Source organism: Spea bombifrons, chromosome 2 (genome assembly GCF_027358695.1).
Source record: "Spea bombifrons isolate aSpeBom1 chromosome 2, aSpeBom1.2.pri, whole genome shotgun sequence".
NCBI lineage: Eukaryota > Metazoa > Chordata > Amphibia > Anura > Pelobatidae > Spea > Spea bombifrons.
Genome location: NC_071088.1, coordinates 57,626,386 through 57,653,982, shown reverse-complemented (window position 1 = coordinate 57,653,982; position 27,597 = coordinate 57,626,386). Strand labels below are relative to the sequence as shown.

The 27,597-nt window shown below is 41.1% G+C and overlaps 1 protein-coding gene across 2 annotated transcripts in view; it reads left to right on the top strand.

Moving 5' to 3' along the window:
- DHRS11 (dehydrogenase/reductase 11) overlaps nt 1–27,597 on the top strand; it is a 106,736-nt gene that overhangs the window by 2,123 nt on the left and 77,016 nt on the right. The window lies entirely within an intron of this gene.

Here is a 27,597-nt window from a genome sequence, read left to right as displayed (position 1 = left end):
CTGCTGGGTGGCTCACGTCACTCGCTTTACCTGCAGGAAAACAGTGTGCTGGATTTGCAATGGCAGAATATAGGCAATGGTGTGGCAGGTGAGAGGGGGTTGTAATGTATGTGATCGGGTGTATAGTACTGTGTCAACATCAGTGTGTATGTGTATACTTGTGTGTCAGAGTCAACTTGTAAATGTGTAGTGTAAGTGTGAGAATCCATGTGTATATGTCCATAGTGTTAGAGTGTTTATTTTTATATATGTATGGTGTTAGCCTGTGTGTGTGTGTCAGCAAAACCCATCATACAGTGTGTGTATTGGTATATGGTGTTAGTATGTGTGTACATGGGCGCAGAATGTTTTTACTAAAATATTTTGGGGGTTAGACAAGAAGAGGGCACACTTATCAGGATATCATAAAATGCCCATGTCCCTAAATGATGCCATCAGCTGACCTTGACTTGTTTTGTGCTGTGTACTATTGTGTATAGTGTGTTTATTAAAGTTGAGTGTACCACTGTAAAATAAATTAAGGTGGAAACTAGGATTATAAAGTTTTTTTCTCCCTTGCATAGAAAAGTATTCTATGGTAAACAATATCTAATTCTTCCTTTAACCATTCATTCAATAATAACACTCCCTGAATAAGAAGTTCTACAATGCCTTCAGACTACTTGCTTTATGTTTCCTTGTATGTACTCCACGTTTTGTGCGCATGTCACCACTAGAATGGTTAAGTGGATACAAGACAACCTGCAGGCAGTGGAACCATTCAGCAACTGATGCTGCAAAGAAACCATAAAACTGAAGTATTATGTGTGTGAAAAAAAAACAAAAAAAAATATTACCTCAAAATTTGACAAAGACCGTTGGTAGAATTAGTGCATGGGACATGTTAAATTCAAGCATCTGAATTACCCCAAAGTGCTTTCATAAAAATATCGTTTGAAGGGGTAAATTGAAGATGTCCCAAATAGGACATGAGGGCAGGATTACCAGATCTGGCAAAATGGTTTTGTAAAGGCAATAAACATAAAAACAGTGGGTATCTATAAACGCAGGACAACTCTTAGATTCTGTATTGCACAAAATGTATACAAAAAAGCATAATTCAGTTTCTCGGGTTGCTGCTAGAATAAGAATGACCAATAAGTACACAAAATAAGCAGACGCCCAGTGAATACCATTTCACCTATCTACGGCATAAATATTGGGGATTCTGTCACTTTATATGGCCATATAACTCGTTAGTACCTCAAGTTTGGCGAGTCCAATCTAATTTTTATTAATGGCTATATTGAGCTCATCAGTGCGACTGCAGTTCATTTTAACCCAAAAGAGCCTCTCAAGCAATTTAAAGCCTTCTATGGACACCATTAATGAGGCACCTGTGCGGCAGGAGGGGCTTTAAATTACTTGAGAGTAGTGGTGGTCTAAGCAATATATGGCCATATTGGGTGACTGAGTCCCCAATATTTATGCCTTAATGATTAGAAAAGGTGAGTTATCAAATGTGTATGCAGGTAATGTTTTTAAATGTTTAATGCCTATGTAAAACTAAACAATCATAACATAATTCCATGTTGTCCTGTGAATTCAATTGTCTTTGTATTTTGCCAGGACTTCAGTGTATTTTACCAAATGCAAATAATTTTTAGAGACGCTAGAAAGTGAGGTTTAATTTTTCTGCTACCCTACTGAAGAAAGCAGTATACTTACATGTGAATGCCAGTTTCTATTTTAAAGAGAGACTTTACTGTTCATAACAGCTTCATAAAAGTAGAATGTGTATGAAAGTAGTCCTGTGAGTATTATAATATGCATTCTTTAAAGGGATAGGTTAGTGTCCCTGACACCCCTACTACAGAAAAATGCATATTAAAGTGCTTTGTGTTCACTGCAACTCATGCTCTTTACCCTACTACTTCGGTAATTTGCCTTAAAGCTCCCCTGCATATCATAATAGCGGTACTTTGTGGTAAATTTTGAAATGTTTCAGTCTTAATCACCCTAAGGAACCTTTCATTCTAATTCTAATTAAGTTCTATGTATAAAGCGACTAAAATAGCAGTGTCTGCGCGTACGCGCTGTGCTTTTGCCCCTGGGGGCCAAGTTAATGGAGCAGATAGTGGGGAGACATTGACGAAGAAAGAAGACAGAAAAACGAGAAGAGGAAAGAAAAGAAGCAGAGCTGTGGGAAAAAAAAGATACAGAAACGGTTGGCGGAGACAGGGAGGTATTGGGGGAGTTCGCTGCTTTGTTTTCATTGGTTTTGTTAGGGATCCTTCCTCATTTTTGGATATTTAAATTAACAAAATGTGACTGTTACTAGTGGGGTACCACAGGGGTCAGTTTTGGGTCCTATTCTTTTTAATATATTTATTAACCTTGTAGAGGGATTGTATAGTAAAGTATCAATCTTTGCAGACGATACTAAGCTCTGTAACGTGGTTAACACAATAGAGGACAGTGCACGATTACAAATGGATCTGCATAGGTTGGAGGCTTGGGCTGGGATGTGGCAGATGAGGTTCAACACAGATAAATGTAAGGTTATGCACATGGGGAAGAAAAAATCCAGGCTGGGAATATGTATTAAATGGGAAAACACTGGGGACGACTGACATGGAAAAGGACTTAGGAGTTTTAGTTAACAGTAAATTTACCTGTAGCGACCAGTGTCAGGTAGCTGCTGCTAAGGCAAATAAAATCATGGGGTGCATCAAAAGGGGCATAGATGCCCACGACAAGGAAATAATTCTACCACTGTACAAGTCACTAGTCAGATCACACATGGAATACTGTGTACAGTACTGGGCACCAGTGTACAAGAAAGATATAGTGGAGCTGGAGAGGGTTCAAAGACGGGCAACCAGAGTAATAAGGGGAATGGAAGGACTACAGTACCCAGAAAGATTATCAGAATTAGGGTTATTTAGTTTGGAAAAAAGACGGCTTAGGGGGGACTTAATAACTATGTATAAATATATAAGGGGGCAGTACAGAGATCACTCCCAGGACCTATTTATACCCAGGACTATATCTATAACAAGGGGACATCCTCTACGGCTGGAGGAAAGAAGGTTTCTACACCGGCACAGTTGGTAAGAGCGGTGAGACTATGGAACTCTCTGCCAGAGGAAGTGGTAATGGTAAACTCAATAAAAGAGTTCAAAAGGAGCCTGGACGTGTTTCTTGAAAGCAATAATATTACAAGTTATGGATATTAGATTAATAGGGACAGAACGTTGATCCAGGGATTTATTCTGATTGCCATATTTGGAGTCGGGAAGGAATTTTCCCCCTGGTATGGGGCAATTGGCATCTGCTTCATAAGGGTTTTTTGCCTTCCTCTGGATCAGCACAGTAGGGACAAAATATGTATATAGGTTGAACTTGATGGACTTTGGTCTTTTTTCAACCTTATGAACTATGTTACTATGTTACAAATTTTTTATTAAAATTTGTGCAAATCAATATGCACAAGTCTAGTTTGCACCATTCCACCATTCTGTCAGATAAAATTGTTTGGAAGTGTATTTAAAAGGATTGCAAAAAGAACTGCATAGTCTCATCTATGTTTTGTGCCTGCCAAATTGTTTGCTGATACACAGATAAAATGTTACTGTGTTACTGATATTTAATATCTTTACATGGGACCTCTCTGTCTAAAGTTCTATGGTCCTCTTAAAACTTTATAGTGGAAAATTATCCTATTGCATGACTTGTTTATTATTGGCATTCCAGAAGACGATACCTTTCTGGTCCTTTAGAGACGTTTTAGACTTGTACCCAAGGAAAGATTAAACAGGATTGCAGTCATATGTGATAATACTGTGACTTGTGTTCTTTAATTACATATGTGTTAGTATTGTGTGGTACTCTTTGTTTAAATATTTCTTAAGGGTACTGTAGCTGCATTTAATGTTGATGTTCTGCAAACATAAGAGGTGTGTATTTTTAGCTATGTGCTCGTAGTTGTATAGATCTAACGTTACTCATATTTACCAGTGAATGATGTACAAAATACCAGGGTTCGCTTATTAAAACTCTTTGACCCTTTAAAGCGTCATGGTCTGGGCCTGCATGAGTGCTGCCGGCACTGGGGAGCATGATCCCCTCCCTTTGGAGACTGGGCAGCAGGGCAGTATTCCAACGTGATAACGACCCCAAATACACCTCCAAGACGACCACTGCCTTGCTAAAGAAGCTGAGGGTAAAGGTCATGGACTGGCCAAGCATGTCTCCAGACCTAAACCCTATTGAGCATCTGTGGGGCATCCTGAAATGGAAGGTGGGGGAGCGCAAGGTCTCTAGCATCCACCAGCTCCGTGATGTTGTCATGGAGGAGTGGAAGAGGACTCCAGTGGCAACCTGTAAATCTCTGGTGAACTCATTGCCCAAGAGGGTTAAGGCAGTGCTGGAAAATAATGGTGGCCACACAAAATATTGACACTTTGGGCCCAATTTGGACATTTCCACTTAGGAGTGTTCAGTTATAGGGGACAGCAACTCTTTACATTGTAGCAGAGTGTCATTTCTTCAGTATTGTCACATGAAAAGATATAATAAAATATTTACAAACATGTGAGGGGTGTAGTCACTTTTGTGAGACACTGTGTGTATATGTATGTATGTGTGTGTGTATATATATATATATATATATATATATATATATATATATATATATATATATATATATATATATATATATATAGTGCATATGACTTTGTAAAGCCATGGACATTTTATATACCGTATTGGCTCGGATATAGGCCGCACCCTAAAAGTTTGGTGCTTTTTTAAAGAAAAAGTTTTTTTCTTTAAAAAAGCACCAAAAAAACATGCTGCCACTCTGTCCTATCCCCCCCGAGATATGCTGCCACTGCCCCCCCGAGATATGCTGCCACTGTCCCCCTCCCCCGAGATATGCTGCCACTCTGTCCTCCCCCCCGAGATATGCTGCCACTCTGTCCTCCCCCCCTCCCCGACTTACCAGAGCAGACTCCCGGGTGTCTTGCGGGGCCGGAGGGGGACATCTATGCACATCGTGTATACAACTCCCGGTGCCGGCACTTCCGCTGAGTGTATACGTAGTTGTATACGTGTATTGCGTAGATGTCTTCCGCCGGCCCTGCAAGACACCCGGGAGTCTGCTCTGGTAAGTCGGGGGGGGGTGTAAAATGCATCGTGCATCGTGGGAAGTGCTGGCAGGGGAGGCTGTCTGAGCGTATCAGACAGTAGGATACAGGTCCCCTGCACTGCTGCGGGGGATCTGTATCCTAACCCCGCTGCCTGCCCGGCGCCTGGGACTGCATGTCCCGGGCGTCGGGCGCTAGACCCCGAATATAGGCCGCACCCCCACTTTAAGTCTTTAAAGTGCGGCCTATATTCCGGCCAATACGGTACTTATGATCCAATTTTCCTAAAAAGAACATATGACATTCTATGTATTATACGTGAGCTAAGATAACATAATGGCATTAATGGCAATAATTGGTTGTTTTGTTTTCTGCTACTTGTTGGTGTAGTTTTGGTAACCAAGTTCCTGGTAACTGACAAATTGTGAGTTTATTTTAATGTCTGTTTTCTCTTACATCTAACAAACTTTCTCTGTTTTTCTGTGAGTATGTCAATAACTGGGAGCATATTGTAAACATTTACAATTTACATGTGGTTTTAGGTAAGAAAATTAAGTTACATTGTTAATTTCTTATTGTTTTGTTAAAAGTATCCTTTATTTGTTTAACAATTTTTGGTGGAATATGCACATGTAGGTCTCTTACCTGTAGCTGGAAGTGTTGGAATGGGTGTGGCTGTTCCTCTTAAAGGCAGACCAGCTGCGTGTCTTGATACTTAAAATTTAAACTGATTATGCACTGTGGGAGATAAAGTACCTTTTAAAAGGGTGTGGTGGCACTGCAAGGTCATAGAAGATTAGGAGTTAATAGCAGTATGGTTGTTAAGCAATGTGTATGCTGCATGTCCTTTCTGGTGTATAGCAAAAAAATTTCCATATATAAACAAATGAGTTAATGTAAACAATATTTCCGAAAGGGTCAGTAATCATTGGCCTACAGTTACCTCCATTGAAACAAAATATCCAAAAACTGTATGTGTATATATATATATATATATATATATATATATATATGAACTTTTGGTTTGTGTGGGAGGTATTCCCAAAAGCAGTAAAGCTTACTCCCATTGTGGTATCAAACCAGTCAAGGTAGACAAGCGATCAGAGAGACTAGGCCCAGTGTAAAGATCTAAATATTCATATTTATTGAAGAGATTGACCTATAGCTTATGCAGGATTCCTAGCCCTTACCATCCTTGAGGCTTACCACAATTAATGCTATGAACATTACAGGGCATTACAGGGAGGACACTTGTCATAAAGGACAACTTTCTGTTGTTGCTGTGCATAACCCTATTTTGGCCAGGGCCTGGGAAGTGCTGCAGAGACTTTATCATTTTGCCATGTTTGTCTGTATGGGGTTGTTTTTAAGAACCTCTTTCTACACTCAATGGCCACTTTATTAGGTACACCTTGCTAGTACCGGGTGGATCCCCTTTGCTTCAGAACTGCCTGAATTCTTCCTGGCACACTTTCTACAAGGTGCTGGAAACATTCCTCAGAGATTTTGGTCTATATGGACATGATGGAATCACACAGTTTCTGCAGATTTGTCAGCTGCACATCCATAATGCAGATCCCAAAGGTGCTCTATTGGATTGAGATCTGGTGACTTTGGAGACCTTTGGAGTACAGTGAACTTATTGTCATGTTCAAGAAACCAGTTTGAGATGATGCAGGCTTTGTGACATTTGTGACATGGTATATTATCCATATCAACTTTTGGTTTACCCAGTTGTCGCTACTTGTGCAATGTCTGTCCTAAGATAATATCGAGTGTTTAGTATCGAGTCCATCGTATATGTCAGTTCAGGGGCTGTTCCAATTTGGACTTTTCAGTTCTTGATTTTCAAGAAGAGTCAGATAGGCGTAGAAGGTGGAAACACTTGGTTAGGTCAGTGGGATCAGGTCTTGTCTTAGTAATTCTGTCATGTAGTAGGTTGTGTGTTGGAATGTGTGTTTAACTCACGTACGTGTTTGGATGGGGAGCAAGTTAATGTGTGGAAGAAAGATGCGGTGGCAGTTTCTTTTGTGCCGTTAACCATGCAGAAAAGGTAGGATAATTCGGAATCCAGTGGTGGATAATAGTTTAATTTTTAGGGTGAGCGCTGCTAGGATTCTTTGTAATTTGGCATTTCTGGGATGGGAGCCTGTGATGCCGAGGATTGCGTAGCTAGATGAAAGCCATATTTTTATGTGAAGGGCACTGTTACCATATTTTGAACCTATTGCCATAATTTTTGGGAGTGTTAACAGTGCCATAGACCAGGGCTTGACAAATTTGTTGTGAATCTAGGCGCCAGCTAAAAAAGTTAGGAGCCAGGATTGTTTTTAAAACTAACAGTTGGTCAGGAGTGATCTGATCATCATCAGCCCACTTACTAAACTCACAGCATTTGACCTGGAAGCACCCTGGACTTTCAGGTCAGTGCTGTTTTTTTTTTGAGATTTTTTTTTTTTTTAACGCTTTCAATGCTAATGTTCCATTGGAGCACAGCATTGACTGATATTTAGTCCCCACAAGCTTGTGGGGACAAATGTTAGCCTCTGCAATGCCACAAATGTGTCATACACAATTGTGGAATTGAAGGGGTTAACGCTGCACTGTCGCTCTCATGGAGCGATCAGGCAGCAGGGGGGTGTTGGTGCTGGTCTCCGCACTCATGTGGAGACCAAAGAACCCTCTCCCCCTGTCCCTGAAGCTGCCTCTGGCAGCTGGGACGCAATTGCTGGTCTATAGACCAGCCATTGCAGGGGGGGAGTCACTGATGACTGCTGTAGGCTTCCATGCCTGCAGGAGTCATCACAGGGCTTGTGGGGCTCGTTTTTGCTGTTGCTGGCCTGCCTGGGCTTCCATGCAGACCACCAGCAGCAGAGCCCCGTACAAAACGGGAATTAACCCCTAAAATGCCACGGCATTGAAGGGGTTAACGCTGCACTTTCGCTCTCATGGAGCGATCAGGCAGCAGGGGGATGTTGTGTCAGGTCCCCACATAAGTGTGGGGACCCAATCAACACTCAACCCCCTTTCCTGAAGCTGCCTGTGGCAGCTGAAAACGAGATTGCAGGTTTTCCTGCAATTGCGGTTTCAGCCTACAGAATCACTCCATGGGAGTGATCTCAGGCTTGGGGGCGAGCTCTGAGTGGCTGTGCTGTCTGCCCAGACTCCTGGCGTCTGGGATTTGTCCAGCCCTGCCATAGACAATAGGTCAGGTCAGCTGCTGGATGTTTGCATTTGAGGCATTGATCTGTATTGGATCTGCCCATTTTATAGCTTAGTGTTGGAGAGCTGTTTGAGGCATGGAAGATTGTGTAGAACATTTCCCATATAAAGTGGATAGGATTAGGGCTGCAACTAACGATTATTTTCAATTATTAAAAAATGAATGTAAATTTTTCATTTATTTAAAATAATTTAATAAACAAACAGGATGTTAAAAACAAACAGCAGAATAAAAAACTTTGATAAAAATGCATTTTTTTGTTTTTATTTCCCAACCTGCCCCCCAGTTATGCACATTTGAGCCCAGGCTTGCCACACTGCCTCCCAGATATGCCACTCCACCCTCCCACATATGCCTTAATAACCCCTGATATGCCATTGTGTTCTCCCCTGATATGCCACTGTGCTCTCTGATATGCCACACTGCCCTCCCCACATGTGCCTTATATACCCTATATGCCACTGTGCCCCCTGATATGCCTTATACCCCCAGAAATGTCACTCCGTCCTCCCCAGGTATGCCCTATACCCCCCAGATATCCCATAGTGCCCTTATGGATAAACAGGCTCGTTCGCAGCACAATACTTTTATAAAAAAATACAGGATTAATCTTCACTGGCCCCAGGATTTAGATTCCCCTTAGTTGCCCCCCTTTACCTCTAACTGCACCTTAACTTAACTTTATTAAATTAACCCTCAGTCCTCAGCATTAAGTTAACCCTAAACACCCCATCAACCACAACTGTCCCTAAATTAACCCTAAACACCCCATCAACCACAACTGCACTAAATTAACCCTAAACACCCCATTAACCACAACTGCCCCTAAATTAACCCTAAACACCCCATCAACCATAACTGCCCCTAAATTAACCCTAAACACCTCATTAAACATAACTGCCCCTAAATTAACCCTAAACACCCCATTAACCATAGCTGCCCCTAAATTAACCTTGAACACTCCATTAACCATAACTGCCCCTAAATTAACCCTAAACACCCCATTAACCATAGCTGTCCCTAAGTTAACCCCAAACATCCCATCAACCCCAACTGCCCCTAAATTAACCCTAAACACCCCATCAACCACAAATGCTCCTAAATTAACCCTAAACACCCCATCAACCATAACTGCCCCTAAATTAACCCTAAACACCCCATTAAACATAACTGCCCCTAAATTAACCCTAAACACCCCATTAACCATAGCTGCCCCTAAATTAACCTTGAACACCCCATTAACCATAGCTGCCCCTAAATTAACCTTGAACACTCCATTAACCATAGCTGCCCCTAAATTAACCCTAAACACCCCATTAACCATAGCTGCCCCTAAATTAACCTTGAACACCCCATTATCCATAGCTGCCCCTAAATTAACCCTGAACACCCCATTAACCATAACTGCCCCTAAATTAACCCCCACATCCCCTAACTTTAAGTAGCCCAAATATTAATTTTCTACTTACAGTTAGATGAGTGTCACAGCCATGTGGATGCTATAAGGGGCGGGGCCAATCTGCCCCTGACTGCAGGGAGGGACCGGAAGAATGAAATGTGTGGGCCAATCGATACTAGGGGGTCTTACTAATGTAAGAGTTAAACATTTCAAACTTTTATACTTCTTATACCTTGATAATTTCCTTCAGTTTTCATATGGAGAATAAAAATAATGCTTAATTCCTCAATCCAGACTCATGGCCCCCTATCATAGCACAGAATAGTGATATATATTCCATAATACTCATCAAGTGGAAATATTTAGAACATGCCACACAATAAAACAATTATACTTTGGTCAAGCAATAAGATAACTTTTCTGGTACCAGACATGTAGGCAAATAAATCATCAACATGGTAGATTGAAGTAGCTGTTTTGTATAAACTCCTTGTAAAACTCATAAACGCTATCACCGGCATATTAAGTGTAACACACATACACAGTAGTGATGTCCGGATCATGAACGAATCGTTCATTTGATCCGGTTCTTTTTAGTGATCCGGATGAATCGGTTCAGTAGACTGAACGATTCATTTGTAGCGGTTCAGTCTGTGAATCATGCATCTGTAACCTGATCTTAGAGCTGTGAGTCATCTGCAGAGCACTCAGACACAGACTCTGGGGTCAGGTTACAGCTCATTAATTCACACAGGAACGATGACTCATAGAGTCAGAGAGTCGTTCAAAGAGTCGAATGATCCGAAGAGTCGAATGATCCGAAGAGTCGAATGATCCGAAGAGTCGAATGAACCGAAGAGTCGAATGAACCGAAGAGTCGAATGAACCGAAGAGTCGAATGATTCGAATCTTACAGGGATCCGGATCTTACAAGGATCCGAATCTTACAGAGATTCGAATCATTCAGAGAATATTACTGATACCATACTTTTATAAATAAATACATTAATAATGTTCACACTGCCCCCAGGATTTAGATTCCCCTGAGTTTGCCCCCATTTACCTATAACTGCACCTACAGTTAACTTTATTAAATTAATTAAATTAACCCTCAGTCATCAGCATAAAATTAACCCTTATACCCCATCAACCATAACTGCCCCTGAAATTAACCGTAAAGATCCCATTAACCATAACGGCCCCTGAAATTAACCCTAAAGACCCCATTAACCATAACGGCCCCTGAAATTAACCCTAAATACTCCATTAACCATAACTGCCCCTAAATTAATTGCATATACTCCAGATAAATTACCTAATAAATTGGTATGGTTGATGGGGTCTTTAGCGTTAATTTAGGGGCAGTTATGCTTAATGGGGTGTTTAGGGATAATTTAGGGACAGTTATGCTTAATGGGGTCTTTAGTGTTAATTTAGGGGCAGTTATGCTTAATGAGGTGTTTAGGGTTAATTTGGGGGCAGTTATGCTTAATGGGGTCTTTAGTGTTAATTTAGGGGCAGTTATGCTTAATGAGGTGTTTAGGGTTAATATGGGGGTAGTTATGCTTAATGGGGTCTTTAGTGTTAATTTAGGGGCAGTTATGCTTAATGAGGTGTTTAGGGTTAATTTGGGGGCAGTTATGCTTAACGGGGTGTTTAGGGTTAATTTAGGGGCAGTTATGCTTAATGGGGTGTTTAGGGTTAATTTGGGGGCAGTTATGCTTAATGGGGTGTTAAGGGTTAATTTTAGGGGCAGTCATGGTTGATGGGGTGTTAAGGGTTAATTTTAGGGGCAGTCATGGTTGATGGGGTGTTTAGGGTTAATTTAATGGTGAGGGTTAATTTAATTAATTTAATAAAGTTAGCTTAAGGTGCAGTTGCAGGTAAAGGGGAATGTAAATCCTGGGGGCAGTGATTATTAATGTATTATTTATAACAGTATGGTGATATTATCTGAATGATTAAAATGCCAATGAAGGCAGAGAGTCGTTCAAAGATCCGGATCTTACAATGATTCGGATCTTACAATGATCCGGATCTTACAGTGATCCGGATCCCTGTAAGATCCGAATCTTTGAACGACTCTCTGCCTTCATTGACATCACTGGAGGCAGGGGGGAGGATTCATGATGAAAGGGGCGGGGCCAATCGTTAGTGTGCCTGCACGGAGTTACTGGAAAACAGTAACTCCGTGCAGGCACACTGAGTGATCCGAAGATCCGGATCATGAATCGGATCATTTCAGTGAACGAATCGAAATGATCCGATTCACTTTAATGATCCGAACTTCCCATCACTAATACACAGGGAGGGAAGAAAGGGGCGGGGCCAATCGGCAGTGACTGCAGGGAGGGACTGGTAAGTAGTAACTGCTCTGCTGGCCTGCTGTGAGTCACACTGAAACGGATTATAAAACGAGGGCTAGTTTTCAGAGCATTTGCTCTGAAAAAACCCTCATTTTATAATCTATAAAAATCGATTCAACTAATCGATAATGAAATTCGTTGGCAACGATTTTCATTATCGATTATTATTGATTTTATCGATTAGTTGTTGCAGCCCTAGATAGGATGGTTTTAAGCATTTTCAGATGGCTTTCAGTATATCTTGTGTGGTGAGAGCTGGGTCTAGGGCTAGCCAATGTCTACACCCTGTACGGAGTGATTCAAAAATCTATGCTGTGTCTGATCATTGAGAAAAGATTGGATGTTGATGGGTGAATGCGGTCAAGTTGGTAGTGGATGGTGGTTTAAGGGGTTTTCCCCAGTCATCCATGTTGAAATGTTGCATTTGAGAGTAGCCAAAATGCTTTGCTTGCCTGTATGAGAATTTTGTGATATTCAAGACTGGGTATTTATCTCTAAGTTGTTCAATGGATAGGATGGTCTTTGTGTTTTGATTGAATAGGTGTCTTATGCCAGTCCCTTATGCAGAGTCCCTTATCTGCCCGTCGTGTGTATGGGTGTCCTGCTTGTCCATTTTAAAATGATGGTTTTTTTTAAAAAAGGTAAAAAGGTTGATTCTCGGAAGGATAAGTTTAATTGTGATCTGATAAGTTATTAGGCAAATGTCTACCACGTATCTTTGGGAGATCATGCCTTTAGTGTGTTTGCCACAGAAGAAGGCTGGTACATTTTAGCATAGGGGTAGGTATAGTTGAGTGGCCTCCCCAGCCCCTTGACCCTCTCCATAGACGATAGCACCATACCAGGGAAGCACAGCTTCTCCGGTTTGACACCCGAATTCTCTGCATTGTGTTTGCCAGTGGGATATCCATATCTATGGGCTGAGAAAAGAGTGCGGCCATCTGCTTTTATCAATTGCTGGGCCTGGGCCAATTTTACTCCTCAATATGTATATGCTACAGATCATGGGCTTTTTGTATGTTATATTATGAGTATTACTGATATAATAAATACTTTATTCCATTCCATTCTATGCAATAACAGGTTTCCTTTATTATATCCCGAGTTTGGTTAATACATATATATGATGCTATTCTAACACATTATTGCTGTTTCATTCTCTTTGACTATTGATCGATGATACCTTTTTATTACTGAATGTATTACTGTATCTGCTATGATTAGAAACTGCACATAAAACAGAAAAAGATAAGAAAACCATGGCCTTACCTGTTTTATTTTTTTCTGCTTGTGGGCATGAAATGTAAGTAGGGCAGAGTTCAGTTATTTTTTTCTAGCTGCACTCTGATAAGAAAACACAGATGGCATTGGGTACATACTTTAAATATAACTTGACACGTCATATTCGGAATGGACAGGAAGTTACCTGGTTATTGACCTTTTTTTTCCTTCTGAAAATTACAATGGTATTTTGTACCCCCAAAAAACAAACATATTTAAAACACAAAGTTTTTTCAGACTAAATTTTTAAAAAGCAAAAACTGAAAAACAAAACCTTTTCCTTTATTAATTGCACACAGCTTATATTTGTATTTAAGAATATCCCCCAAGTACAGTTGTGGGGGATATTTTTAAATACAAATTCCAACACTATTTACGGTTTAGATATTTTTGGGTTGGTGTGTAGGAATGGGGATTTAGTTTTTTTTATTCTTTTTTATTCTTGTATTAATTTGTGACATGTAATCCACTGGATTATTTGAGGGCACATCAGAGGGAGGGTTGAGCTACAGTACTGAGGTGTCCATGTGCTGGAGATTTGTTGACTATACAGATAAACAACAATGCTACTGGTGCAGATTCTGTGATAAAAGGGTTGCTGACACTCTCTGAAGCATTAAAACTGTGAGCAGGTTTTGCTTCTTTTAAAAATGTGTAATAGCTTTTCTGCTCTTCCAATGCAGCTGCTGTGGGTCCAAATGTCTGTGGGGGGTCCAGGTGAGCGTGGATTCTAGCCTTATCGACCAGTAGCTTTGTAAAGGGTTGGGCTCGTAGATTTCTACATTTACCCCCTTTCCTGACTGCTGATTGACTAATGCCTTACATAGCATTTTTACATAAAATATATGAGATATATATGCACTTGGGAACATTATTCATGTAGGAGAAGAACTTTACTAACCTACAAGTGTTCTTAACTTCCTGTGTGTTTTTGTTTTACGCTAGTTTACGTGAAACTTTCAGCTTGAGATAAGGTTAATTTGTGGTATTAACTTGGAAAAGGGGTTAATGGTTTGTTGGTAGCATTGTACAGATCATAATACCGTATTTGCTCGATAATAAGACAAGAGCAAATGCTCTGAAAAATACCCCTTGTCTTGTAATCGAGGTCGTCTTCTAATCAGACCTCAAATGAGGTCTGACTATTCAAGACTGCCTGCGCTGCAGGGGACCTGGATCCTCCTGTATGGTAACCTCAACTGCTGCCGGCTTCTATCACAAAGTGCCGGCAGCAGCCGAAGTTGCATACGCGCGTACCTTCCTACTGCAGGGAAGCAGAGCCGGTTCGGGAGATTGCTCCAGAAACAGGACCGGGACCCTGGCGGCACTGTGCCGTCCCAAAGGAGGCAGGGCATAGCGGGGTCACACAGCGTCATGCCGTAATCCCGTGGGAGCGTCAGCAAGCGCCTGCTGAGGCATCGCGGTGAGTTTAGTGCCTGAGTGGGTATATTAGTGTCTGGGTAGGTAAGTGTCTCAGTGGGTAGGTAAGTGTCTGGGTGGGTATATTATTGTCTGGGTATGTAAGTGTCCCCCTATATGCCACTCTGTCCCATGATATGCCTTTTTACCCCCTATATGGCATACAGGGGTATAAGGAATTTCTGGAGGCAGAGTGGCATATAGGGGGTTAAAAGGCATAACATGGGGCAGAGTGGCATATAGGAGGGTATAAGGCGGGCAGATGAGCATAACTGGGGACAGGTTGGTAAATAAAAGGAAATGAAAAACAAAAAAAATAGTTTACATGAATTAATATTTACTAGTAAAACTTTTTTCCTATAGGGGCGTCTTATAATCAGACTTTTTCTTTTTTTCATAAATTAATATTCAGATTTTGGGGGGTCGTCTTATAATCAGGGTCGTCTTATAATCGAGCAAATACAGTACATTTAGTGGGGCACACAAGAAAAGGCTTAAACCTATGCATCACTCTCAGACTTGATCTCCATGGGCTTTTTGTGGTTGCCATGGAAACAAGACCCTCTACCCTTCAGGGATTTAAAGACAACCCAGACATTTAGTATTTAGTATTATTTCTAGCAGACAAGCGTGTGGCAAATTAACATTATCCCATGTGAAAGGTCTAATATGTGTTATTTGTATTAAAAAAATCTCAATTAAATGATTGATCAGTTAATTAGATTAATCAGGCTTTAAACCTAACTTTTGGTTGGCATTGGATGAAAACTAAATTGAATACTGAATTGGTTGTATACACAATTAGTTGAATTTAATGATAGATCTCGCCACAATAACATACTGATCAGAGGGAAGAAATTTCCACACAAGACCTGCCAAGAAAGCGACGCTAAGTCTTTGCCAAGAGATGTTAGTACTCGTATCCATCATTACTTTGCAGATGGAGATTTTCTGTGAAACTGTCAGGAACTGGGTCCATACAGACGACTGTAATGACCCAGAGTGCCCAAAGATGGAGTGCAGGAGTTATTGCGCAGTCGCTGAGTAGGACAGGGCCTGATGCAGAGTGACTGCACTCTCCCGGGTGGGCATCTAGGGTTGTGCAGCTACATACCGGCGCGCTGACATAGCAGTTGATGTTAACCAGAACTTTGAGATATCCTGCAGGCACCCTGGAGCAGGCATGAGACATAGCACTAGAATCATGTGCGGGATGCTGCAGGCTGGGAGTGTGGAAGCTAAGCAGAGTACAGGAGAAACATAGCAAGGGGACAGAGCATGGAGAGGCCTAAGAGCCAGCCTCCTCCCTATCGACTATGGGCCCAGGCCTTGTAGAGACTTCTGTGTGTGGATACAAGGGTTCAGTTTCTGCTGATTTTCCCCATGTTTTACTACTCAGAGTCTCAAAACTGTAATGTCAGCTGGACATCCTGTTGTAGGAAGAAGGCTGATTGTCTTTGCATTGTTGATTGTATAGGTGTGAAGTGTTTCCCCTGTTATTGTGTGAGTTATCCCTTCTCTTAAGACTTAATTTAAGTCTTAATTTATTAAAATAGATTATCAATTACACAACAGGTAGCTGTTAATCCTGTGAGCTCCTGTTATCTCGATGTCCTGGCCATTGTCTGTCTTAAGCCAATTATATGTCTATCATCATTCCACGTCCATGTCCCCAATTAATGTAATCATTTATGTCTCGTGTCATCCTGTCCTTCCCCCGGATATTGTGTTGCAGGATTTGATCTAATTACTTCCTTCCTGACATGGTAATTAGATCATGTGATATTTGTCTTGCCCCTTTTCTTACTTGTGTGTATATATAGCTCTGTATTTGGTTTTAATAAAGGAGTCCTGTTTTCACCTCAACATGATTGTTGCCTGATGCTTGGGATGGGCTGCTATGATCCTTTATTGTCCTTTTCAGGACAGTAGCCACACTGTGTGGCTAAGCTTCGGATAGCCACAGTGCCAACACAGCTCCGGTGCAGCGACTCCCCCCCTTCTATCTACAACGCTGGTTCTGCCTGGCGCTGAAGGGGTTAATTGTTGGTGTCCCGGCAGGAGGAAGCAACGTTTGGCAGGAGTACCCCGTCGTGGTACAGGTCGGTCCCGTCACAAGGGAGACAAAGCAAGAAACATAACCAGAAAAGATATACATAATACAGGATACCATAGGGAACAAGACAAGGAATACTCAAGATCTGACATGAACAGGACAGGACACCCATCTACCGGGGATACAGGACAGAACACCCCTCTACCGGGGATACAGGTTACATCACAGACTGACACATATAAATACAGGAACTAGCCTAGGTCTGTATGATAACTATTGGAGATTCCCTCACATCTTATGGCCATAGTATGCTTAGCCCACCACTACGCCAAAGTACTCCAATGATGGTAGGTCCTAACGCTAAACCCTGCTTACTGAATTACTAATAAACGAAACATTGAATCCAAACACAGAACCAAGAAGGACGTACCTTTAGACTGCAGACTGAGACAAACAGAACACATGAGTGGGCACACCTTATAAAGGAAACAGGAGCTGAAGCAAAGAGCAAGACTGGAATCAAGGAATCAGAGGTTCAGGACAGAACATAAGGAAATGGACCACAGCAAGACAGGGAAACAAAAGACATGCAGCTCTGCAGCCTGGATGGGGCTTGAGAGAAATGTTTGATCAAGAAAAATGCAGGAAAGTTTTTTGTGCCATCCTTTTAATTCTGATCTCCCAGTTGGTGCTATGTAGTGCCATTTTGTTAGGACAGATGCTACATTTAGAAACCATTTGCTTGTAGAAGGTGATGTCAGTTATGACCACTGCTGTCAGAAGATTAAGGAATTCCTGTCCTATATAACAGTAGGCAGAAACTAAGAGATAAGGTTACTTTTTATGGTTAACCCCCCGAGATGTATATTTATTAGGTCAATGGTGGACACAAAATGTCCCCTATGTCGGGAAGGCAATCCCCACTTCATGCCCTTCTGAGGACAGGTTATTGGTTATAACCTTATTTTGTTTTTAATTTGGGGTTCTGGTTTGGTTTGTAAGTACAGCCTCTAAATCTAACCCTGACTGTATTCTCACCTGGCCTGGATCCCTATCACATACTGTTGTCGATAGTTAGTAACACCTTTTATTGGCGGAGGTTGCTGGCCTACACTTCCATACAGGATCTTGGTGTTGGATACGGTCTGTAAATCAGAAACTGAAATTGTATGTTTTATGAGAACAATTTTACAAAACAGAAGGTGTATTACTTCCTCAAAAAAAATCCCAGTCTCTATCCAAAAAGGGGAGTAAAATATTTAAAAATATCCCCCCCCCCAATATTTTCATTATTTTAATGTAATGTTCATATTAAATCTTGGACTATACATTTAAAAATGGTATACAAGGAAAGCTATATCTGTCCTGGGGGGGGCAATATATATATAATATAATTTGTGTGGGTGCACAGAAAATTAAAGAGGAGAATCATGGTTTTAGTGGCTTTAAAAAATGGCACAAAACACTCTTGGTAAGGAAGTGGTTAAGGACACGTTGGGCTTTGGAGGCATGGTGGTAATTTATAGTTGTAAGCCCAACTTTCCGTCAAGACACATAGAGCAACCTGCTAAACCTGTTTGGCTGTTGTGTTTTAGCATTCTGAGGCAAAACATGTTTTACTCCCACAACGTGGTATCTCAATTCAGACCCCAGTGCAGTAATATCCTACTTGCATAGGGAAAGCATTCACACTAGAGTGGGGTCTTTTGGTATTTTAATAGCAAAAAAAAGAGCAAATAAACCTGACTAGGGATCTAGGTTTTGTAACCAGATAGTATTTATTAATTCTAAACATTATTTTATTACTTTTAAGAGGCAGAAACTTTGTCCCTCCTCCTCTAACATGGTTTTGATCAGACAGTGATCAGGAAGCCGGACAGGGAACCAGGGTTCAAGTGTAAGAGTAGTCAGATCGCATGCTGACCTGTCAAAAGAGCCGTCACAAACTAATAATACTAATTACCGTAGTAAAAATTAGCCTCGCAGGTATCAGTTGTAGGGTTCCTAAATTTTTTTAATATGGAGTCTTTCACCCATGTAGTTAACCCATTGCAACATCTTGCAATATGTTTATTTGTACAGACCTAAGAACTATATTTATATTCAAGGTTTTATACTAATTACAAAAATAATTATAAAAGGTGTTATAAGCGGGATACAGGCTAGAAAGCATTCAGAAATTAGTGGAATGTGATGAAAAATAGGCAGAACAAGAATAGGGGTTCATGTTTATCCTCCAATAACAGCTCTAAAACATGGTGCTCTAGGGACTGTCTCTTATGTAATCAAAGGAACAGTCTGTTTTGTGTGACAGCACCTTTAATGTCTTCAACCAGGTGTATCCCACAGTCTTTTGACGTGTCAATTTTTTCTGTTTTCATAGTAGCTCCAAAAAAACATAACATTTTACAAAAAATATGGTGTTATGCTATTTTAATCAATTAAAATATGGGCTTGATGTCCTATTATGTAGGGTAGTCACGTATCAAGATAAGTGGTCCCCTTAGTGTTTGTGACTAACTGCCAGCTATACTTTTAAAGGATAGAAAAGCTATGTAATATGCTGGTGCATATGTTATCTCAGGACACAACAAAACCCAGGTGTTAGGTTTAGGAATTTAATTTTTATATCCAGCAGCCAATTTATCTGTTATGCTGGCCTAGGCCCGACATAGGGCAGCATCCTCAGTCAACTTCCCCATAGTTTGCATCTTTATGGTATTAAAATGCGTCCTGTGGCTTGAAGACTCAGAGCACTGAGATATAAGGTGCATGTAGCACCTTATAATGCAGTCTATGGGGGCTGTGCTGAGCCAGCACAGTCTCCCTAATTTAAATGGGCTGGTTGAGGACATCAAAGATCTCACTTGTAACCAGTCCATTAATCAGCTGGACACCGGGTGGCCTGATCACCCGAGAGGATGATCTGCTCCCTGGTTTTGCAGCAGAGGGACTATTGTCCTCCTGTATCTGCCACCCTAGGCCTGGCCCTAGTCAGCCTAGGCCAGGATACGTCACTGCGTGAACACCACAGTAGCAGCAAGGCAGCTCCAGACGCCAGCATATCTGACTTTTGTTTGTCAAGCCATTGTCTGACCCACAACACAAAAAAGAACTTACTGTTCATATGGGGTATATAGGTTGTTTGAATAGTTGGATATAAAGAGGAGGAAAAGGTATATACTTACCCTTTTAATGTCCCCGTGATCCATTTATGCAGAAGATTGAGACATATACACGTCTGTTTTTCTGGATTTCTTGAAAAACAGGTTCTTTAAGAATACATTTTCTTTAGAACTTGTTAAAGATGCACTGATCAGGTAAGCAAAAAACCTAAACTACTGTAAACAGATAAATTAAAAGTTTGATTTTTAGGCACAAAAAATATGGGGGATTTAAAATAAGGATTATTATGATGGCCAGAGTGTAAAACTATCCATTCTACGTGGCTGGCAGTAGAACAGAATTAAGAAAGGTATTTATTAATATACAGATTATGTAGAGGCTTACAGAATAATAGGATCCAGAGTGCTTTATAAGTATGAACGCAAGCCACCAGTGACTCTTACATAGTGCATGCAAGTATAAACCATATAAACAAATACTCAAAATTCAGAAGCAAACAAAAACAAAAATTAAGAAGTTACAAAATGTTGCCATAAAGGTTATTATAGCTTGAGACCTGAGATCTTGCCCAACATTGTCTGTTTAAGTCTTTATCATTCTAAGGAGTATCTGGGTAGCTGAAGCAAAATATCCCCTTGTATACATATTTGGGGAAAATTGTACCGTTATAGGCTAATGGAAATATATTACATTGCAAGTTTCTTCTTAGTTTCAAATGCTTGTAACCTATTATAGTACAGTTAACCAATAAAGGTATGATCCTTACCTAATTTGTACTTTGCTTAAATCTCACTGCATATTGGCAGATATCTAATATTGTGTGTTGTGACTTCACTCGTTTTGCATTACAAAATCCTCATGCATTTATCTGACGCTTCATGGACTATGGTATTTGTAGTAAGCAATTTGTGCCTACAAAATAAGCCGAATAAAACTTGATCACATACTGTGTGTCCTATGTCAAATCTTAAATCTTATTTTTCAAAGGGCCTCCTAGTGATGGTCTATAAAAAGGTAAGACAATGACTCTTCATAACTCAGTCCCAGAGCATTGGCTGCTAAATGCTAAAATAACATAGCAATTACTAGTTCTCTGTAAATAATGAAAATTGGACCATACTTCAAATACAACCCATAATGTCACACTGTGCAATACTAGCAGATCAAATAATATACTAGATAAATAGTCCATAAGTTCCATGACTGTATTATTCACCATAAGAGTCAGCAATGGTTTCTTGAAAGGTGAGCTTTGGTTGGCCCTGTGTAATGGAGTATTAACCAGTCAATTTTTGCATTATGCATAACTCTTCATAATACACTATAAACTTAGCAAATTGGAATTGCAGCTCTACTAAAAACTCCCGCTTTAGCAAATAAACCCTATTATATTTTTAATTCACCCAGATAATATCTCTGTTTTCTTGGGACCTTCCCGTGTTATTTTCTGGTCTACTGAACCAGAATCTCAGAATGGTTTCTGTTTTCTTTCCAGTATATTAATGGTTCTTGGCAATACAACTTGCACATACGTTGTGGCTGCAATACATATTCAAGTAATTATTTTTATGAAAATAAAACATTTGCCGAATGACTTAACAGCAAATTTAAAACCAATGCCTGTAATGGTGTGGATAAACTTGGAAATAATCGTCAATGCGTCCTGCAGCAGCTGGAGGGCTGCAGGTTGGACACCCCTGGTCTATGCCTTCATGCATTGTTTATATATTTTGGCAGGCAATGTTAACAAATAGATTGCTTTAACCTACTAGAGTTGACACATCTAGCACCACAGATGCAAACATGATGGGATTGTAATCAGCAATAGTATGTTGCATGCCATTGCTCATTCTGATTGGGTGAAAGTCCCGAACCTTTTTTTTTTTTTTGTAACAAAGTCACATACTTGGTACAATGTGCATCTTATACGTTTGTATCAAGAATGAAGGACATCTCATACAACTACCGTATTGGCTCGGATATAGGCCGCCCCCGTATATAGGCCGCACCCTAAAAGTTTGGTACTTTTTTAAAGAAAAAGTTTTTTTTCTTTAAAAAAGCACCAAAAAAAACATGCTGCCACTCTGTCCCCCCCCGAGATATGCTGCCGCTGTCCTCCCTCCCCGAGATACGCTGCCGCTGTCCTCCCTCCCCGAGATACGCTGCCGCTGTCCTCCCTCCCCGAGATACGCTGCCGCTGTCCTCCCTCCCCGAGATACGCTGCCGCTGTCCTCCCTCCCCGAGATACGCTGCCGCTGTCCTCCCTCCCCGCGATACGCTGCCGCTGTCCTCCCTCCCCGCGATACGCTGCCGCTGTCCTCCCTCCCCGCGATACGCTGCCCCTGTCCTCCCTCCCCGCGATACGCTGCCGCTGTCCTCCTCTGCCCCCCCCTCCTCGACTTACCGCAGCAGACTCCCGGGTGTCTTGCGGGGCCGGCGAGGGACATCTACGCAATACTCGTATGCAACTTCCGGTACCGGTACCGGAAGTTGCATGCGCGTATTGCGTAGATGTCTCCCGCCGGCCCCACAAGACACCCGGGAGTCTGCTCCGGTAAGTCGGGGGTGGGCAGAGGTAAAACGCTTAGATAACCTCCCGTGCCGGCACCCCCCCCCCGTGGGAAGTGCTGGCAGGGGAGGCTGTCTGAGCGTATCGGGGAGAAGGATGCAGGTCCCCTGCACCGCTGCGGGGGATCTGTATCTTAACCCCGCTGCCTGCCCGGCGCCCGGGACTGCATGTCCCGGGCGTCGGGCGCTAGACCACGAATATAGGCCGCACCCCCACTTTAAAAACTTAAAGTGGGGGAAAAAAGTGCGGCCTATATTCGAGCCAATACGGTATATAAAATTGTATGTTTTTAAAGGGACAGTCCAGCCATCATAGGCACTTTCCGTGTGGTCCATTTTGCAAATGCATGGAGGGATAGATCCCAGTGTAGTCGTGCCATTGATTTTAATGGAACCACTTTCCAGCCTGTGATACGTTGCTTAAGCTGTCAATGAGTGTTAGGAACATACTGCCATTGATTTCATTACAAATGTTTTAGTGCCACTAATTGACAGCTTCAGCAGCCAGTTAGACATTTTCCATCACGGAAGAAGAAAGAAGATTTTGCATTGATTTTTGTCCACTTTATCACTATTATTATTATTTCTTCATAGTTATGTAATATGCATTTTTCTACAGTTTGGGGGGGGTGTATGAAAGGTTGACTGTTCCCTTAAATGATATAATGATACATTTTGCGACTCTGCTTTGTATATTATATCACAGTAGAACACAAGGCTGGACTAGGGATAACAAGGCAGCCCTGGCACTTTAAGGCCAATGGCCACCCAATGACATAACCATTCCTGACTGCTGAATAAGCTGCATAGCGTGCAGCCAGGCATATCCACCTGGTCACCAAACATTACAGCACTTGTAACATTTGCCTGGTGTACCAGATGGCCAGTCTGTCCCTGGTGAAACAAAGGTATTTGTACTATATAATAAGGTATATTCACTAAAGGAAGAATTTGCTGGAGTGTTAAAGACTTTACTGTGCGTCATCTCAGAGGGCTTCTGCTGCACCAAATGCTTGGCTGACCCTATGTAAGACGTAGTTAAGCCCTTTAGTATTGAGTACCCTTAATACAGTTGTTTGTGTTTGTTGTTTGCCATTTTTACTATATGTTGGTTTGATCAACATTCCCCTTTTTCTGTGTTTGATGTATACCACGCATAATTTAGACATCCTTATTTTAGTACAAGTAGGGCTTTCTTTTGAAGCCATAGAAACACAGGGAAAAAACATATTAAAATGTTTGACAGGGGAGAGTCCAGGCTGTCCTTACCACTCCAAAAAGGCTATATGTATCAGTATATCCTAAGGGGCATATTGCCTCAACTTTTATGGTGATACAAGTAGGACCCCATTAGAAATTGTGCAGGACTACCTTAGCCTTTCTTGTTGAAAAAAATTGCCAGCGATAATCCTTCATAATAAATCCATAATAAACTCCCCTACCACTGCCCATTTAGTCCTTTTAGTTAGTAAGCCCTAATGAAATACTGATCTAACTGCAAGTACTGCTATGTTCCAGAAATGCTCATCACTATGAGCAAGCTAAAAAAAGAAGTTAGCTATTGCCTAATTTGGTAATAAAAAACCTATTAATTACACTTCTGCATGTTGAATCATCAATATATCCTATATGTGATGTATCTGATGGGACAAATCTGTGATAAGTTATTATATCTAGATTGTAAGCTTGTTTGATCAGGGCCTTCTTCACCTGTTGTCTCTGTTAGACAATTTGTTATGTTACATACTACTTGTTATGTCCTGTCTACCCATTGTACAGCGCTATGAAATTTGACGGCGCGATATAAAACAATAAATACCGTATTTTCCGGCGTATAAGACAACTGGGCGTATACAACGACCCTCGACTTTTCCAGGCAAAATATAGAGTTTGGGCTATACTCGCCGTATAAGACTACCCCTCTACCCAGTATACAACAACCAGCCAATCACGGCAAGCGTTGTACCTTACCAGTGATTGGCTGGTTGTTATACAGACATATACATACATACACTGCCCTTACACACACACACACACATATATATATACGCCTGTTCATACATACGCATTTATACACTGCCCTCACCACACACACCCCTGCCTTTACACACATATATATATAAATATATATATATATATATACACGGTGTATAATATATATATATATATATATATATATATATATATATATATATATATATACACACACACACCAGCTTACAAACACACAAATACCTACACTGCTCTTACACACACCTGACCATACACATACACTGACCATCTCACACCAACATATATACACATGCACTGCACTCACACCCCTTTCTCCCCATCTCTTACCTTTCTCATCTATCTTCCATCCAGTTGTGGGAGCGTGAGGTCTGTCATTTCAGACCTCTGCTTTACTGCTCTCTCATCACTACGTGCCGGCAATTGATGGCGAGCGCCGGGATATGACGTCATCCCCGCGCTCGGCATCAATAGCTGGCACGTACTGGTTAGGAAGCACAGAAGCCGAGGTCTGAAGTGCCAGACCTCAAGCTCCCTAATGTTGGGCTAGTTAGAGGGAGGTCGTTATCTCCCCAACCAGCCCTGCTCATCGGGCGCCCGCTGATCAGGGCTAGTTGGGGAGATCACAATCTTGCACCTACCTCGGCGCGGCCCTGAAGACCGGCCAAGGGGAGGCGGCTTCTCCGCTCGCCCATCCCCTAGAGATTCGTGGCTTCGTGGGGAATCTCTGGCTTGGTAAATTTCAGTACCTGGCTTATAAGACAACCCCCGACTTTTGAGAAGATTTTCTCGGGTTAAAAAGTCGTCTTATACGCCGGAATATACGGTAATAATTTAATTTTTTGGATCCGATTTTGAAAAGCAAATTCAAATTGGTGACTAGAGCCCATGGATTCTTCAATGAGAATCACGTTATACTGTGCTTTATTAAATGTGAATTATTTTATCAGATATTGCATAAAAGAAGATTTTTGTAAATAGAAAGCTAAGAAGTGTTGGTGGAAACATCTGTCTCAGAACCCCTGCTTAAAGACTGCCTACTAAAAAGCATTAGCTAAATCAGATTTGTTTCACTGCTCTCAGTAACCAGGAATTTTGTAATTGAAAGGAACTACCCAAAGGACACAGACACTGGTGTCTTATTTTCTCTTTTGAGCCGGGCTTGTTTGAATTGCTTTGTAAGGATGTTGGTTAATCAAAGCAGTTTCAGTTTATTTGTTCCAGAATGATGGGCAAATATTTTGCTAGCTTAATTATTTTACAAAGAAAAGAAATATGCCTTGGGCATGAGATATCTATTTGATACAGTATAACCACTCTATAGCATTGGGAGTGTGCACATCTGTTTCCTAGTGGCTAAATTTATAGTCACAATAAGCTTTACAGCTTGATTTATCATTGTACACTTCTCCCTACACAGAAAATGATTTCTTAGATAAATGTGAAAATGTAATACATTTGTACCATGCAACAGTGGACATACATCTGCATGCGTACACCTTTTTGTTGATGAACATTGCAGTTGCTTTTCCATTGATTAATTGAGTGAATGAATTAAAATTTTTTAGTTTTAGTCCAGCACAAATTCAAAACAGTTAACAATGCTGTGTAGTCTGTAGTCTTCATAAAACTACAAGCTTATATGAGCATCAACACACCTTCCAATTTAAAAGTGTATTTGGAACCGAACAGCAGCGTATTTGGACTCACTGAAATTGGTATACATTATGTTTTCTTCTGGGTAGTGTCAAATTACTACAGTAATTGTTACAGCTACATTTCTTACCTGCATTGGATTGTGTGTCTGGCACTCTGTTTAACCCCTTTGTGAGTAGGGCTATAGGACTATTTTGTTCCTCCAAAGTTAAGAGCAATTTTTTGTTTTGTCATTTTGTGCTCAGCCACAAATTGCCTCTTATTTACTGTAACTACACATTATATACCAGTTTTAGCCCTATCTTTACTATATGAATGTATGTCACCCATCATGTAATCTAAATAAAACATTAAACATGGAAGACATTTTGAAAAATAAACACCATTTTCAAAGTTTTGGGTAGAAGATTAACTCAATATATTCACTTGTCTCGATTTGAAAAACATATTTTATAGATACAATATTTGAATCTATTTTGGAACTAACTGGGCAAAAAGGTGCACATCGCATTTTATAGGCTGTAAACCACCCTACACAAGTATATGTTTCTGAAAGAAAAAAAAAACTTTGTGTAAAGGTCATATTGTCACTTGCCTTACAAAGTTGCTATAAATATCTTGCACGGGATATGTACAAACTCACATAAGTATACATATACAGTGATTAGCCATAACATTATGACCACCGACAGGTGAAGTGAATAACACTAGGAATCTTGGCACCTGTCAGTGGGTGGGATACATTAGGGTGCAAGTGAAGCAGGAAAAAGGGGCAAGTGTAAGGATCTGAGCGACTTTGACAAAGGCCAAATTGGGTCAGAGCATCTCCAAAACTGCAGCATTTGTGGGGTGCCTTTCAAAAGTGGTCCAAGAAAGGAAAAGCGGTGAACAGACAACAAGGTCATGGGCAGCCAAGGCTCACTGATGCACATGGGGAGGGGGGGTAAAGGCTGGCCCGTATGGTCAAATCAACAGGCAAACTACTGCTGGCTCTGATAGAAAGGTGTCAGAACACACAGTGAATCACAGTTTGTGGTATATGGGGCTACATTGCTGCAAACCAGTCAGGGTGCCCATGCTGACCCCTGTCCACTGCCGAAAGTGCTTATTATGGGCACGTGAGCAAAACAACTGGACTACGGAGCAATGGAAAAAGGTGCGCTGTTCTGATCAATCATGTTTTCTTTTACATCACTTGGATGGCCGCATGTGTCGCTTACCTGGAGTAAACATGGCACCAGTATGCATCCATGGAGGCCTCACCTTACAATTTACAGGACAAATGTATTTGGCAACATCCCCCAAGTACAGCAATACCCCACATGTATATCCCTTGAGATGAAAGGGTTATTTTAAACATACAT